Here is a 15,263-nt window from a genome sequence, read left to right as displayed (position 1 = left end):
CAACCCTTCACAAAATATCCGCATGGAGGAAACACATGCAAGCAAAAACAAATGCCCCCTTCTCTACCTTTGCCATTTGTTTGGGCTGCAATTCTAAGCATACTTACCAGAGAGTAAGCCCCATTAAACTCCATGAGACATTCTTCTGAGTACACAATATTAAGATTGCATTGTGAGATTCAGAAGTAAGAGTGTGAAACGAAAGGGGAGTTGGGTCCATTGAATCTTTTGACCTCCTACTCATACTGTGACCCCTAACTGGATGTGAAAATAAATACACATGCAGAGGAAAATTAAATAAGAGAAGATCGGGATGGTGTGCACCACAGCAATGGGGAGGGCAACTGGATTGCAATGGACAATATCACAAAGAGCCTATTTACTTTTTAAAATCCTTCATAATAATTATACAACCATGTCATAAACACAGTGAGATCACTGTTTTTTTATTCATTGAAGGGATTTGTGCCTTTGGCTTGTGCACCTACCAAGCAGATCCATTTGTTTATAATAATAGTCACTCTGTGTGCAGAAGCAATGAGTCGGCTGAGATAGAGGTGGTCCTGATAAATCATGGCATGTAGCTTGAGCCATAGCAGTGAGGAGAGTGGTGCTCTGCCATCCATAAAAGGCATCTCCTCATTGTACAACATTCTGTGGACTGTATGCGGCCTGTTATTATTAATGCCCATTCCTGTAGCACTTTAAATGTGGAGAATCATTTAAAATCTCTCCCTGTTCATCCCAGTCATCCTGTTTATGACTATTCCTTTTTACATGAGCAACCGAGACACAGAAATGGGCCACCCAGCATGTATGTGGTTGTGCAGAGGTTTCACTCAAAGCTTTCCAAGCCAAAATTCAACATCCAACCCACTAAACCACAAACAGGCCCCCTTTTTGTTAGGACTATCCTTCCTGCACACTATTAATATCATGCACACTTCTTCAGATACACTGAAGAAGTATCTGAAGAAGTGTGCATGCACACAAAAGCTTATACCCAGAACAAATTTGGTTGGTCTCTAAGGTGCTACTGGACAATTTTTAAATTTTTTGTATTTATTTCGACTGCGTCAGACCAACACGGCTACCTACCTGAAACTATTAATAGCAGTTTTACATTTCTATGCATTTACATCGGACCATTTATCAGTTGCTTCAAGCATGCATGTGTATGTGCAATATTATATTTGCATTCCCTTCCATCGCAGAGCAATAGCAAAGCTGTCAAAACCAAAATAAGCAACAGAAAGAGCATGTCAAAAATGACTCTTAAAATCCTTCACAGAAAGCACAGCATTCCCAACCAAAATGTCAAAATTCAGGCACTGGTGCACATAGGAGTAGCAGTGACAGCTTTACCTTCCTAGCCAGAAGAGAGAGAAATGTCAAATGTAAACAGTCAAAAAAAAAATCTTCAGATGCAGCTCTTGCTACCCAAGTGTGTGTGACCAAAAGAAGCATTAAATACACTGAGGAGACTGTTGTAGGAATCAATGTGGGGTGGCTCTGCCCTACTCCACTACCCCAGCCTGCCACTGGATACAAGCTTCAATTTAAATAGTCTCTTATCCAGGCATGGTGAGAGCATTTACTAGCAAATCCATAAGACAATTCCAAATTCTCAAGGATCTGAGCTGCAGTATCACCCTTCTTGAAGTGGACTATCTGGGTATCGAAAATACTGCTCAGAACAGTTTTCAGATCCTCTATCTTTCTTGGGATAGCAATTCATGTTAGGGATGCACCAATGTTCACTTGTTCCAATATGGGAGTGAATGCAATGCTTCGATGCCACAGTATTCACTGAGCTCTCACACATGCACACACCACATTTCCTGATAGGCTTCTGCTTCAGTGCCATTTTCATTAAGCCGGGTCTTCTTCTTGGGACCAGTGATTCCAATTGATAGAGAACCACTCAGTACACATAAGGATATCACAGGGCTAGGCAACCAATCAGACCTGAGAGTGAGGGCAATGCTTCTTTCATCAGCACTGCCCCAAGTTTTGAACTGATTGGTTTAGCGCCTTTTCTGGCTCTTAATTGTCACAGCTCCACTTCATCACACATCCTGTTTCTAACCTGAATAGTGAATGTATGGAAGATCTGCCATGCCCCATTCCTGCATTATCTAAGTGTTGCATGCAAGTGTGGCAGTGTGGGTTTTCGATTGCTGTTTTCAAAGTCTGTTAGCAGCTCAACTCTTTGCTGCTGTTGAGTAAAGGATACAGGTAACAGAGGAAGTAGCATTGCTTTGTATCTCTTTAAATGTGTCGCAACTGTGGTTGCCAATAGATGCAACAGTAACCCTCCCCCATTCACTTCTCCAGCAACCCACAGAACATCAATGATACATTGCAGCAAAATTAAAATAAACCTAAAATGACAAATGTCACCAAAAGATGAAAAAGACAAAATCACTGTGGAGGAAATGAGCAGTTTAGTGAAAGTATCTCTGAAGAATTCCAGGTTGAGAAGAACATCAAGTTATAAAACTTAAATCACATCATATTAACACTATATGGAGAAGATAACTTGATGAGGCAAGGGCCCTTTATAATAGCTAGGAATGTAAGTCAAAATTATTTTGGCATGTTTCTATTGATATATTTTATTTTATAGGATATAATTAGTTGGGCTGTGCCGAATATTCTCCATATTCTCCAGTCCACAAGCAGTAGATCATAGGGGAAATGCTTGGGGATATTTTTAAAATAATTTGCTTGGGCAAATAGTTATCTTTTGTATCCTGTTTGGCACCATTGTTTCCCACCACTGTTTTGACACATTGTTTCTCAACTCTGATTATCCCTTCCTTCTGCTTCCCAGACTGGTCACATGCATGACACCAGCCAATCACCATATAGTAAATAGGATGATGTCACAATGCAAAATAGTCAGATATGGCCATGTGATTATGTCACTGATCACAAGAAAGGGCAATAAGAATGAAACAAACATTTTTGGAAGCAATGCCAATGAAGTTGTTTAAAAACATGAGCGCTTTTTTAACACTGCAGAAAATGATCCTAATAAATTTGGCTCAGCCCTTCTAATTACTGTTATTTTATGAAATTTCCAAATAGCAAATGATTATATACTATACCAGTTAACTGCTGCAGAGTGCGCTGCATCAGGCATTTCTGTGCCACAAAAGTACTTTCTGAGTTTGTTCCTATAAAGATAGCAAACAAAAGAGAAGGGTCACAACATCCTTAGGCAAAGGGTCAGGGAATTCTGGTTTTAAATTCTACTGTTTATTCTTCCCCTTTTCTTTCAGCCATTGGTGCAAACGTTTTTCTCCTTCACTGTTTGTATTTTATTAAAAAAAAATACTTCTACATCACCTTTCTAGGCAATGCCTGTCCAAGGCAGCTTACAGCAGTAAAAAAAATTACAAAATTTCTAATGAATGGAATATAGTCTCAAGTCCCAAGTTCATACTAATAAGAATTGCAGGACTCACATACCAATCACACCATCATCGGTGGTAATAATAGCAGCAGCAATAGTAGTATTCATTTATTTAAATGTTATTAAATTCTTTCAACATATAACTACATCCTACAGATAAATAGAGAGGAAGAGACACAGTTACATAAAGCAAGGACTGAACATGCCATGCATCAGCTGATGCACGGAGAGTTCAATCCTGCTTTGTGCCACATCTCTGCCCACCCCAGTGGGATGACCCATCTGCCAATTTTGTGATGTCAGATGGCTGGAAGGTGGGTGAGCCAAAATAGCTTCTTTTAAACTTCTGTGTTCTATCAATATACAGTATTACCAGTAAATATAAATTATTGTGGGTATATAAATAATATATTGAAATCTTTCCTATTATCTTTGCTGAAATTTGAGATTCCAAAGTCTGCCACTGTTGCGGATCCTGCCTGAAGTGGCTGCCCCTTCGCCTTATGGGGGTGGCAGTTATGGGGGTGGGGTATAAAGATCTGGCCTGCTGGTCCAAAAAGGTTCCCAATCCCTGCCATATACCCTACACTGAGTAGAGGGTTGAACTAGATGACCTCATGGTCCACTCTAAAATTACATCATTCTATGCTAGCATAAAGATAACTGCATAAACTTGGGAAACAAAATGAGAGGATATAAAGCTTGTCCACTGCAGCACCACATCATAAATAATGCATTCCCAACCAATTCTGTTTTGAAGTTCCTACTTGGATAAAAAGAACTACTGTAAATCAAAAACCTTCAGTCAACAAGCTACATTGATTTCTGTACAGAATTATTATACAATAGACTTAAAATTCCAGACTTTGGGTTAGACTGTTGACTTGGGAGCAAACAAATCTTGGGCTTAGCAAGTTATTTATGAAAATATTAAAAAGATTCTAATCCATCCTCCAATAAATTATGCCAAATATTAAATTGCCAGCATAACAGCAAATCTGTCCCCTACTCCTCTAATCCAGGCTGCTTTTCCTTCAAAGCTTATTTCGCTACTAGGCTACACAAACATGTGTGTCTTCCAATCGACCATGTGTTGCAACAGACTGCCTGTTCTTGGTGGGAAATTTAGGACAAGATGCAAAAAGTCTATGAAGAATAGTTAGAAATGAAGCAGTGGTGATCAGATTTCAGCGATAAAAGTGGGCATTAAGTGCACACTCACAGTGCAATTAAACATACGTTTTCTTGGAAGTTAGGCCCACTCTATTCAATGGGACATCCTTCCTAGTATGTGTGCTTGGGATTGCAGTCTTGGACTACAGTCTCCTCTTATATGGTCATGTCCTGCTTGTAGGCTTCCCATGGGCATCTGCTTATGAAGAAAATGCAAGGCTGTGGGCTCATCCACACTTCCTAGTTGTCCCATGCCTAGTAAGCATGAGGTTGAGTAGTTGAACTGCCATCCAGCATACTCCTTCAGTCTTGGTTGACTTCTTGGTCCTTTATAGCTGAAGGAGCGTCTCCACCCCCATTGTTCAGCCTGGACACTGAGATCCATCACCGAGGGCATTCTGACGGTTCCCTCATTGCAAGAAATGAGGTTATAGGGAACCAGACAGAGGGCCTTCTCGGTAGTGGGGCCTGCCCTGTGGAACGCCCTCCCTTCAGATGTGAAGGAAATAAGCAGCTATCTGTCAGAGCTGCCTCTAGGTCCCAGCTCACAGAGGACCAACGCCAGGCTGTCGTTATGTACAAAAGTCTTTATTGAGGTTTAGTTTCCATTTCAAAGCCGCAGCGCGCAGCTCTACGTCTCAAGCCTAGACCGGCGAAGTCCCGTCTGAGTCTCCACCCCTTCCACACCAGTTTAAGACTCTCGCTTTGCTCCACCTCTTCCTAAGTTCCTTTCTCCTCTGGGCCCTCCTGCCCGCTAGGGTTTCATCCTTTCTGGACTCCTCTGACGCTGACCCTGATGATTCTTCCCCCTCCTTCCGGCGGGCTTTAGGACCTGGTTCCCTATCCGGGCTACCTTCTGTGCCGCTCGCCTGTACATTTGAACTTGGCGCGCGCGCCCAGCCGGCAACTTTCCTCTTGACCGTTCCCTCGCGTGGCCACCCCTGACTCATCTTCTCTTGCTGGTGGTGAATATGTGGGCTCTGATACCTGGGACTCCTCCCCCCCACTACGCTCTGGTGGGGAAGCTGGTCCTGATTTCCAACTGCTGCTCTGGGAGTCCCCGCTGGCCCCTTGTTTCTGGGGTGTCCCCCTTGGGTCCCCCCTTGCCCTGCCCATCGGCGCCCCCTTCTGTGAATCTTCCGATTCGCTGGAGAGGCTCACGGAATCTATCGGGCTGCTGTCATCCTCTCCTACGCTGCCCTCGGATTGCTCCCCCTCGCTCTCCATCTCCTCTCCTCCCTGCGCTCCCGCTGAGTCCCTGACACTATCTTATCGTTAAAAGACATCTGTTTAGGGAAGTTTTTAATATTTAATGCTGTATTGTTTTTAACACTCAGTTGGAAGCTACCCAGAGTGGCTGGGGGAACTCAGCCAGATGGATGGGGTATAAATAATAAATTATTATTATTATTATTATTATTATTATTATTATTATTCAGTGGGATTGAAGCAAGTTGCCTCCAGACTGCCAGTATTTTGCAACAATTCAGTTCAAGCAAATACTGGAAATGTAGGCAGTTCAAAGCACTCTGTTGCTCTAGCGCAGCAGATCCACTTTTTTAATTAAAAAAAACACAGACTTTTGCAGCTAGGAAAATTATGGGGAATGCACTGAAAAGTGACAGATGATTGACAAGAAGATATGTAACTACCATGCAAGCAAATCAGAAAGAATTCAGGATGAGTGCTCAAGCGAGAGAACCCCACTGCAAAAAATTCAGAATGAATGCTCCTTAAAGACGAGACATAACCTAAACTCTGTATAAGCTTTGTGCAGATGAAACAGGATGATAAAAAAATGATCACAGGTTAGAGAATCTCCCCATGAGGAAAAGTTGCAATGTTGAAGACTTTTTAGAAATGTGAGTAAGATAAAATTTATAAAACCCTGCATGGCATGGAGGAAATTTTTTATGCTTCTCTTCTAACACTAGAACTCATAGACTAGAACTCCAACGAAGCTAAGTGCTAACAGATGGTTAAAAGAAAATACTTCTGCATGCAGCACATAATTCAATGATGGAACTCACAGGAGGCAGTGATGGCCATCAACTTGGGTGGATTAAAAAATGGATTAGATAAATTCATGGAGTATAAGGTTGCCAGTGGCTGCTAAGTGTGGTGGCTGTGCTCTGCCTCCACAGTCAGAGATGCTTCCAAATACCAGTTGTCGGGCATCCCAAATGCAGGGAGTTATGTTGTACTTGAGTCCTGTTTTCTAGCTTCCCACAGGCAGCTGGTTGGCCACTGGGACAACAGGAAATGAGCCACTGGTCCGATCCAACAGGCTCTTAAAGCTTGTAACAGGTTGTCTGGAGGAATCTATCTGCAGAATTCCATAGAGAGACCTCTGTGTTATGACACCTTAAATACTAGCAAATTTATTTCAGCATAAACATTTGTGGGCTACAGCCCAATCCATCAGATGCATGAAGAATTATCCCCATCAGGTAATGTTTATACATCTGATTAAATGGACTGCCACTGATTAAACTTATCCAAAAATATAGGTGCTAGTCTTCAAGATGAGTCCTTGTTATATATGCAGAACGGCAGCCTGTGAAGTAACATGATCCTTCTAAGATAATGTTCCAGAAGTTCCTACTTCACTTTCATTGTTTTGCAGTACAGCATACACACCATGCCTTCTTCATAAGCGAAAACCTCTCTGTTTATGAGTAAGGAAGCAAGTTGCCAGAGGTGTCGCAAGTGTACAGGCACTGCTTGTTAATGACACATTGCTGGTTATTCTACAGGGACCCTACTGTTCTTCTTTTTTTTTTTTTTTTTTAAGCCTTTTGCCTCTGCAAAGTGCACAAACTCTTTCCGCCTTCAGAACTGACATCTGATGAAAGGTGTTGCCCCAGGATTGCTGAGAGGTGATGCGTTAGTTTTAAGGCCTGCTTGCTGGGTGGACTCTTTCTTCTTCTCTAGGCAGCTCTCACAACAAGGTGCTGGGCTGTGTATTAACATTCTGAATCTTTGCTGTTGGATTTGTTAGCATCAACAAAGATTATAAAGTATAGCATAGATGCCTTTGCTGTTCCTAAGCCAGCTATTCCTCCCAACGGAGATCAAAGACAAAGCATGTTTTGGCATCCAAATTTTATTCCTTCAAAAATACATAACTAGTATGTTTCTATTTGCTAGAAGCTTGCCATTATATTATAGTGAATCTATATTATTAGCATGTTCTGGGTCTAAGATGAAGCAAATGTTCAGTACAACAAAATCCTCACTTTTGTTTTGGGTGATCATGGAAATACCATTATTCTACCTGTAGCAGATTTCTCTTTTTGGAATTACAGGACTATAACTGGTAGACTATACCTCCCATCTTCTTCATTCAACCATTTTCAATGGCAAAGTGTAAAAACGCAGCATTAAAATCACCAGTTTTTCTATTCTGAACTCCACATTTCATGAAGAAACTGATTGGAGATTGTTTTAATATACTTAATTATATCCCATCTTTCCTTCAAGGAGTTCAAGATGGCGTACTTAGTTCTCCTTCCCATTTTATCCCAGCCACAACCCTGTGAGGCAAGTTAGGCTGAGAGAGGGTAACTGGCGCAGGGTCACCTAGTGAGCTTCATGGCTGAGTGGGGATTTGAACCCTGGTCTCCTAGGTCCTAGTCCAACACTTTAACCACTACACCACACTGACTCTACTCTCCTGTTTAGAGAATTTACACACTGCTTCACTGATTCTGCAGGACTGGTAATTTTTGTTGTTGTTCATAAAGTCCTGGATTGCTCTGTGGATTTGGGGGGGGGGTCAAGAACAAGGGGGTCTTTGTCTTGTAAATAAAGAAACACATTCCCTGTTTTTATGTACAAACTAAAATTAAGAGAAGGCAACAAAAGGAAACAAAAGGCAAAGAGTGTACAATGCCCCCCAAACAGCTTAAGCAGTCATGGCATTGTTGCTCATCTCATTAGAGACTGCAGTGTGGTAGCTATTGAAGTTGGTCATAACTCAGGCTATGCTTACATTTCAACAGAGCCTTTGCCTGTGTGTTCTCCTAAACATAACACTGTGACTAAATATTTTATAAACACATCCGTTTTTATTTTTTTAAAGATGGGTTTGGCCAGGCATTCAAATATTATTAATATTTCAAATCTGCAAGCACTATGCAGAACAACATCCGGAGAATGATTCAGGATAGAACCAAAAAGGACAGCTTGAAGAGTTGCCATATAAGCAACAAAATAAAAAGAAAAGGCCATTGTAAAAAAAAAAAAAAGGCAAGCAAGTGTAAACACCAGTCACAGACCTGAAACATGCATGTGAGGATAGCTGATGGTTGAACAATTCTGGAAGTTACCATATAGGCCTCCCCATCATGTCTCTTCCAGTCCCAGTATGTCACTGCTACTCTAGACAAACCCAGGACCAAACCAGGAACAAGACATTAAATGTAGGCTGACCATCTTTACAGAAGGCGCCCTTCTGTTTGAAGGACTGCATGAGGGTCCTCTATCTGAAGAGTTGTCTGGCCCAAGTACATCTAAAAATAACCATAAGAAGAGAGTGGAGAGGGAGGCTTGAAGCTAACCTGACCCTTTCCCCAGGTAATAGCTGGACAACAGACTGAACAGAAACATAGGTGACCTGATCATTGTCTTCAGGAGCCCCCAACTGCTCTCCTTTCTTATGGTTCTTGGGTCATGTTATCCACTTAGAATCTCAGAATGGTAAAGTTGGAAGGTTCCCCGAGGGTCATCTAGTCCAACCCGCTTCAGTGCAGGAATCTCAGCTGAGAGCCCACCATGTTCCAAGGGAGTCCATTCCACTGTTGAACACTCTTACTGTCAGAAAGCTTTTCTGTATGTTTAGTCAGAATCTCCTTCCTTGCAGCTGGAAGCCATTGGCTCGGGTCCTACCCACAGGAGCAGGAGAAAACAAGCTTATTCCATCTTCTGTGTGTCAGCCCTTTAGATATTTGAAGATGGCTATCATATCTGCTTTCCTCTTTTCCAGGCTAAACATACACAACTCCTTCAACTGTTCCTCATAAGGCTTGGTTTCCAGACCTTTGATCATCTCGGTCACCCTCCTCTGCACACTTGTAGCATATTGAGTAGCTGGACCCATAAGCAGGCTGCTAACTTCCAGATGTGTTTTACTTGTCAATTTCTAGTGGCTGCTCTTCCTCAGGCCCAGCTGTGTGATCCAGGTGGGGTGTGGAAGGAACTCACCTGTCAATCAACAGCATGAGCAGATCAGCAGCCAGAACACCAGTATACCACACTCACAGAGAACAAGACTGAGGCTCATTTCGAAACCAGCCTTTGCAATGCACTTAGGGTTGCCATGTGTCCTATTTTTCCTAGGCACATCCTCTTTTTCAGGGGTAAAATTTCTGTCCAAGATTTTTTAAATTTGCCAAAATGTCTCTGGCTGTACTTTCTGGATGAGACACAGAAATAACTAGTGGATGAAGACTTCCCTTCCTCTTCTTTTCTCCTCCTCACTCCACCCCCCCAAACAATATATCACAAGTTCTATAGCCTACATAGAGTAGGGGTATTTGAAATAAGAGTCATTATAGCATCCTCTTTTTTGCTCTTCAAAATATGGCAACCCTACACTTACTGCACAATTCACTCCCCCACACCTTTCCAATTTTCCTGGAAGCCTCAGGTTTATTAAATGCCTGACATGACACTGCAGTTGCCAAGTTCAAGAAGAAGGTGGCAATGATTTGCTTTACTGACACAGAATGAATTTTCATAACCATCAGTCAGACACCACATTTCTCAACACTATTATTAAGAAATCTGACTCTCTCCTTGGCTCTGTGCCTACATTAAAGTGACAGCATTTCACTCTAGCAGGCTTATGAAATGTTAGACTCTGGCCTAAATGGCCGACTCTTTATATGGCAATATGTATTATTTATTTTAATGGTAATTCATGTTGTGGAGGTGGGGGGATGATTCGCTGGTTTCCCACATATATTTAGTCCCACATGGAAATGTGTCAGCCCCCACCTGGTGAGAAATGCTGATTACAACCCTGATTTTGTTCTCATTATATTCCCTTTTTATAAGGCTATGTAGGTGGTGGTCAGGGAATTATTTTCCATTCCTTCTCTCAAACCAGAGTGAGGATTAGCACTCTAGTCCATAGATCACTGCACATAATTGCAGTAGTATATGCATTTAACTGCATGCAAGGACCTCTGCATGGTCACCCATGTAACTGACTGATGCTAGGCTCCGCCTCAAAAAAAAAAAAAGGTAGAGTAAATCAAAATCAACATGCATTTCCAATGATAAATATTGGCTTTATTGTTTTCTTAAACACAGAGTCTCAGGGTGATGGTACCCAGGGAATGTGTGCTCCTCTAGCAGCTCATCTGTTTCAGTTCCGCTTCTACTGGCATTCAACTCAAATGCTAACACCTTCTATTTGAAGGGCTGCTTCATCCAAGTCCAATTTAAATAACCATAAGAGGAGAGAGTACCGGCCTTGAAGTTGCCCATCAATAGTTAACACATGAACAGCAGACTATTTGCTCCATTTTTGCTATGGATAAAACATTCAGATTAGCAAAATTGAGCATCTGTTGCTCTGTCTACCGCAAGGTGGCAGTAAATGCTTACAGGTAGATTAAAGATGCTTGAGCACCCAAACATCCAAGCTACCACTTTTTCGAGTATTCTAGACCAGTCAGCCTCTTGTGGCATTTGTTTCATTTCAACTTGCGTCTTGTGATCCTGGAACTAATCTGTGCAAAATCCTCACATACACGCTTCCTTTCTCAAAATTGTGGCTTCAGGGATTTTAATTTTTTTACAGCACTGAATAAGCACAAACACACTTCATACCCACAAACCAGCCCAAACATGTTGATGCTATGCATAAAAGAGGGAAAAGGGGAGTGTTTATATGTGAAATAGCTGGCACAGTGCAGGTACCTTTCTCATATTCTAACCTCCCTCCCCCCCCCAAAAAAAAGCAGAAGAGATTAATGAGGTGGACAAGATGAACACCTTTATAAATTCAGGTTTAAATCAAAAGGAGCAACTTCCATAAAGCTGGATGAGTGGATCCACTGCAAAAGCAGCTTATTTAAGCTTGCATCCTCTAAGTAGGAGGAGTGAGGCAATGCCTGACAGGAAAGGCAATGTAAGATATTTATCCATATATAAACAAAGGACATCAAATATGAGAACGGTATAGATTTAAGAACATAGGAAGTAGACCGTTGATCACATATTGCAACAGTTCCTTGCATAGTGCAGAAATGAAAGGTATTCTGGCACCAATTAGAAAGCATGGCAAAGTTACTCTCTGCCTATTGTCATCAGTCAGGCACCTTTGCTGTACTCTTTTTGATAAAAAGTGCCATTTCTGAAGCAAGGCTCAGGAATGCCTGGCTTCCCCCAGCCCCCAAAATGCTTTTAAGAGTAGGTATCCAATACACAATGTGACAAATACATATGTAATCACACAGGGAGCTGAGGAACATTCTCTTATTGTTGTTTATAAACTTTGGGTTTGCACTTGGATGGAGTCCAACAATGTCCAGAGAGGACCACTAGTTCCCCATCCCTGCTTCAAATGATGCCCGACTGACTTGTAAGGAGTGGCAGAACCAGCCAGAAATTGCATGACTTTTCCAGTAGACTAGAGGTAAAGACAGGGGGGAAATGAGCAGGGAGAGTTCTTTTAGGAAACCTATTGGCTCTCTTTTCTAAACTCAATTTCATCATGTGATCCTATATGGAGTGAGAAGCCAAGAGCAATGGAAGAACACAAGAAAAGAGGGGCTAAATTTTCAGGGGCATTTGACCAGCAACTTGAGATTTCAATCTGTCTGGAATTACCTCCACCAGATAAAACAGGCAAGTACTTTTGTCACACACACACACAGACACACGAGAGAAACACACACACACACTTGAGAGAAACTCAGTCTTGCATATTTTTTTCTAGATTAAGAACAAAACTTTTGAAGAAAATGTGCAGCACTGGGCAAGTCAGGATTTATTCTGGGATGTCATCCTTGTATGTGTTTCTCCTTCAGAAGATGGTCATTCTCTTGGTTTCGCTCAGCAATCTAAGAAAGAAATGATTTTTGCAGTCTTCTTCAACCTTTGGGCTACAAAAATAGACCAAGCATGCTGATGTAATACTGTTGCTCAGCAACCTGTGCTGGTTGTTGTTTGTTTGGCTTTTCTTTCTTTCTTAGTGTCCCTGTTCTCTCATTTCTCATTGGTCTTCACAGCAGTCAGTCTGTAGAAACAGCACAGCCCACTAACGTTGCAGTAGAATCCATTTGCAGGTGACTATTTGAAAGAGAGATCACTGCGACTGTAGGAAGAATCGAACTAAGGGGAAATTGCTATAAAAAAGGATTTGTTGAAAAAGGTTATGCAGCACCCTCTTACAGCAAATGTTTAACTCCTCAAAGTTCATGAGTTCCTACAGAAATGAGGGGACTTTGATCAGACTAGGCTTGCGATGCTAGTTTACCTACGGAAGCTATTTCAAGGAGAATTTCTTTGCCCCTGAAAATGGAATTCCTCTCACAAGTTAGTTCAAGAGTCTCAAAAGCTTTTTGAATGATAATAATTTTAAAATTTGGGGTAAGAATTTGTTGAATCTATTTGAAAGAATTGGAATACAAGAGGGGGTGGGGAAGGGGAAGTCCTGGAAAGATGATATTGAAAATAAGGCCTTAAATTTGGATGTTTTTCTTTTTTTTTGTTATATTTGAAAATCTTTAATAAATATTATTTAAAAAAAAAAAAGCTTTTTGGGCCTGTGTGGTCTCCTTACATACACCATATGACAGGGGTGTGGAACCACTGTCAGACTGAGTGCTCCATTCCCATCTAGGCAAGCTTCTGGGAGCCACATGGTTTTAGCAGGTGGAGCCAGAAACCAAAGTGTGTAATGCCACAAAGGAATATTTAGCTGTCAGTCCTGCATTGCAGGGGGTTGGGCTAGATGACCCACTGGCTCCCATCCAACTCTACAATTCTGTGATTTTATGACATGCAAATGTTTTCATTGTACAGCAGGCTAGTTTCTGCACATGCTCACATATTGCTCTCCAGGGCCTCTCAGAGATCCAGAGAAGCCACAGCCACTTCAAGCTTTGGAGGCCCCAACCCATAATCAAAATTAAAAACAATGAGCCAACACACAAAAACAAAATAAGGCACACTCGCAAACCCATTCAACAACTAAAAGCTGCTTACTGGCCTGCTTCAGACTCAGGGCAAAAAAATAAAAATGATTCGCATGAGAGCAAGTCTGTGAACAAAACACACAGACTGAACGGGAGAAAGCTGCACAGTGGAAACTCCTCTGATTCTCAGATATCTAGGCTGTAATCCTAATCTCACTGATTTGGGAGTAAGCCTCACTGAATGTAACAGAATTCACTTCTGAGTAGATATGGTTAGGATTGTGCTGTAAATTGCTGTGCAAAAAGCATGTTTAGAATATGGTTTGTGGGGCAGGGCTCTTTTAAAAGAAAATTCAGAACTGCCCAATGGTATGGAATTATCATTTGTGTCCACACACCTGTGCATTTTCCTTGTGTGTGCACACATGCTTTCTTGCTTAGAGTCACATTCCATGATATTTAGAATCCTACACAGAGAGGGAGAAAATTCTCAGAACTGGGATTCAGACAGTGCTAATACAGAAGATTAGTTATAGTCAAGCTTTATACAAGAGCTGTATTGAAAGAAGCCAACAATATTTGTGATGGATATTTTAAAGAAGAAGAAAATAAGAAAACACAGAAACACTCAGGCAGTACAACAGGCCTGCAGGCTTCAGCTCACACCCTTCTTAATACACCACTTTTCATACTATTTAAAGAAATACTGTAGTGGCCTAACACAAAATGGCCACCACCTCCAAAAGAACAGAAAATGAAAAGAGACAGGAATATAAAATTGTAAAAATAATGATGATTTCCCTCCATATTATATTGGTAATAGTAATGATGATAGTAATTATGATGATTATGCTTCTGCACTCTGCTCCCCAACACCCCAACAACTTGGGAACAATCCCTCATGCCTGATGTGGGGAAGGTAACAGGGAAAAGATAATGATTATAATGATGCCTCTGAACTGGGCTGCCCCACACAAACAAAACAAAACAACAACTTTGGAGAAATTCCTGCTGTGGAACGGGCAGCAGGAACAAGAAAGGATTGTTGTCTTGTCCCTGCCCCAATATGAGGCCCAACTAGAGTATCTGCTTCTTCCTCCAATTCCCACATTTCTAAAAAGCCAGCCAATATGAATACATATTCACAAAGTACCTCAAGTAGCCGCCTGCCAACTGCTCCACGTGCCTGGAAGGCAGCAAAGCTTCCCCGTCAAACCCACTCTCACACACGCAAAAGCTTCTTAAGTAGTTGTTTGACATGACTGGTAGGCAGCAAAACAAATACAGCAGCAAATTAGCTAATCCTGACATGTCTTCTTCCAACACACATACACACACACACACACACACACACACACACACACACACACTTTCCAAATGCTCCTCTATGGCCAGGTCAACAGCCTGTTGCTTGTTTCACTAGGCCAGCAAAGTGGACAGGAGGCACATAAACTTTGGTGCTTCTTCTCTTTCCTTTTTTTTAAGGGAAATTCTCTTATTCCGAATAGGATTCCTCG

The 15,263-nt window shown here is 41.6% G+C and overlaps 1 long non-coding RNA gene across 1 annotated transcript in view; it reads right to left on the bottom strand.

The window, feature by feature from the left end:
• Positions 1-269: 269 nt before the first annotated feature.
• LOC307213793 overlaps positions 270-15,263 on the bottom strand; it is a 47,194-nt gene continuing 32,200 nt past the window's right edge. The window contains exons 2-3 of the long non-coding RNA XR_013837692.1: positions 3,114-3,182; positions 270-2,218 (exon numbers count right to left, since the gene is read on the bottom strand). This is a non-coding gene — a long non-coding RNA (uncharacterized lncRNA). The remainder of the gene's footprint in view (positions 2,219-3,113; positions 3,183-15,263) is intronic.

The sequence above is a fragment of the Podarcis cretensis genome (assembly GCF_951804945.1).
Source record: "Podarcis cretensis genome assembly, chromosome: 3".
Classification (NCBI taxonomy): domain Eukaryota; kingdom Metazoa; phylum Chordata; class Lepidosauria; order Squamata; family Lacertidae; genus Podarcis; species Podarcis cretensis.
Note: the sequence above shows the minus strand (reverse complement) of the source record. Positions and strands in the feature narration are given on the sequence as shown.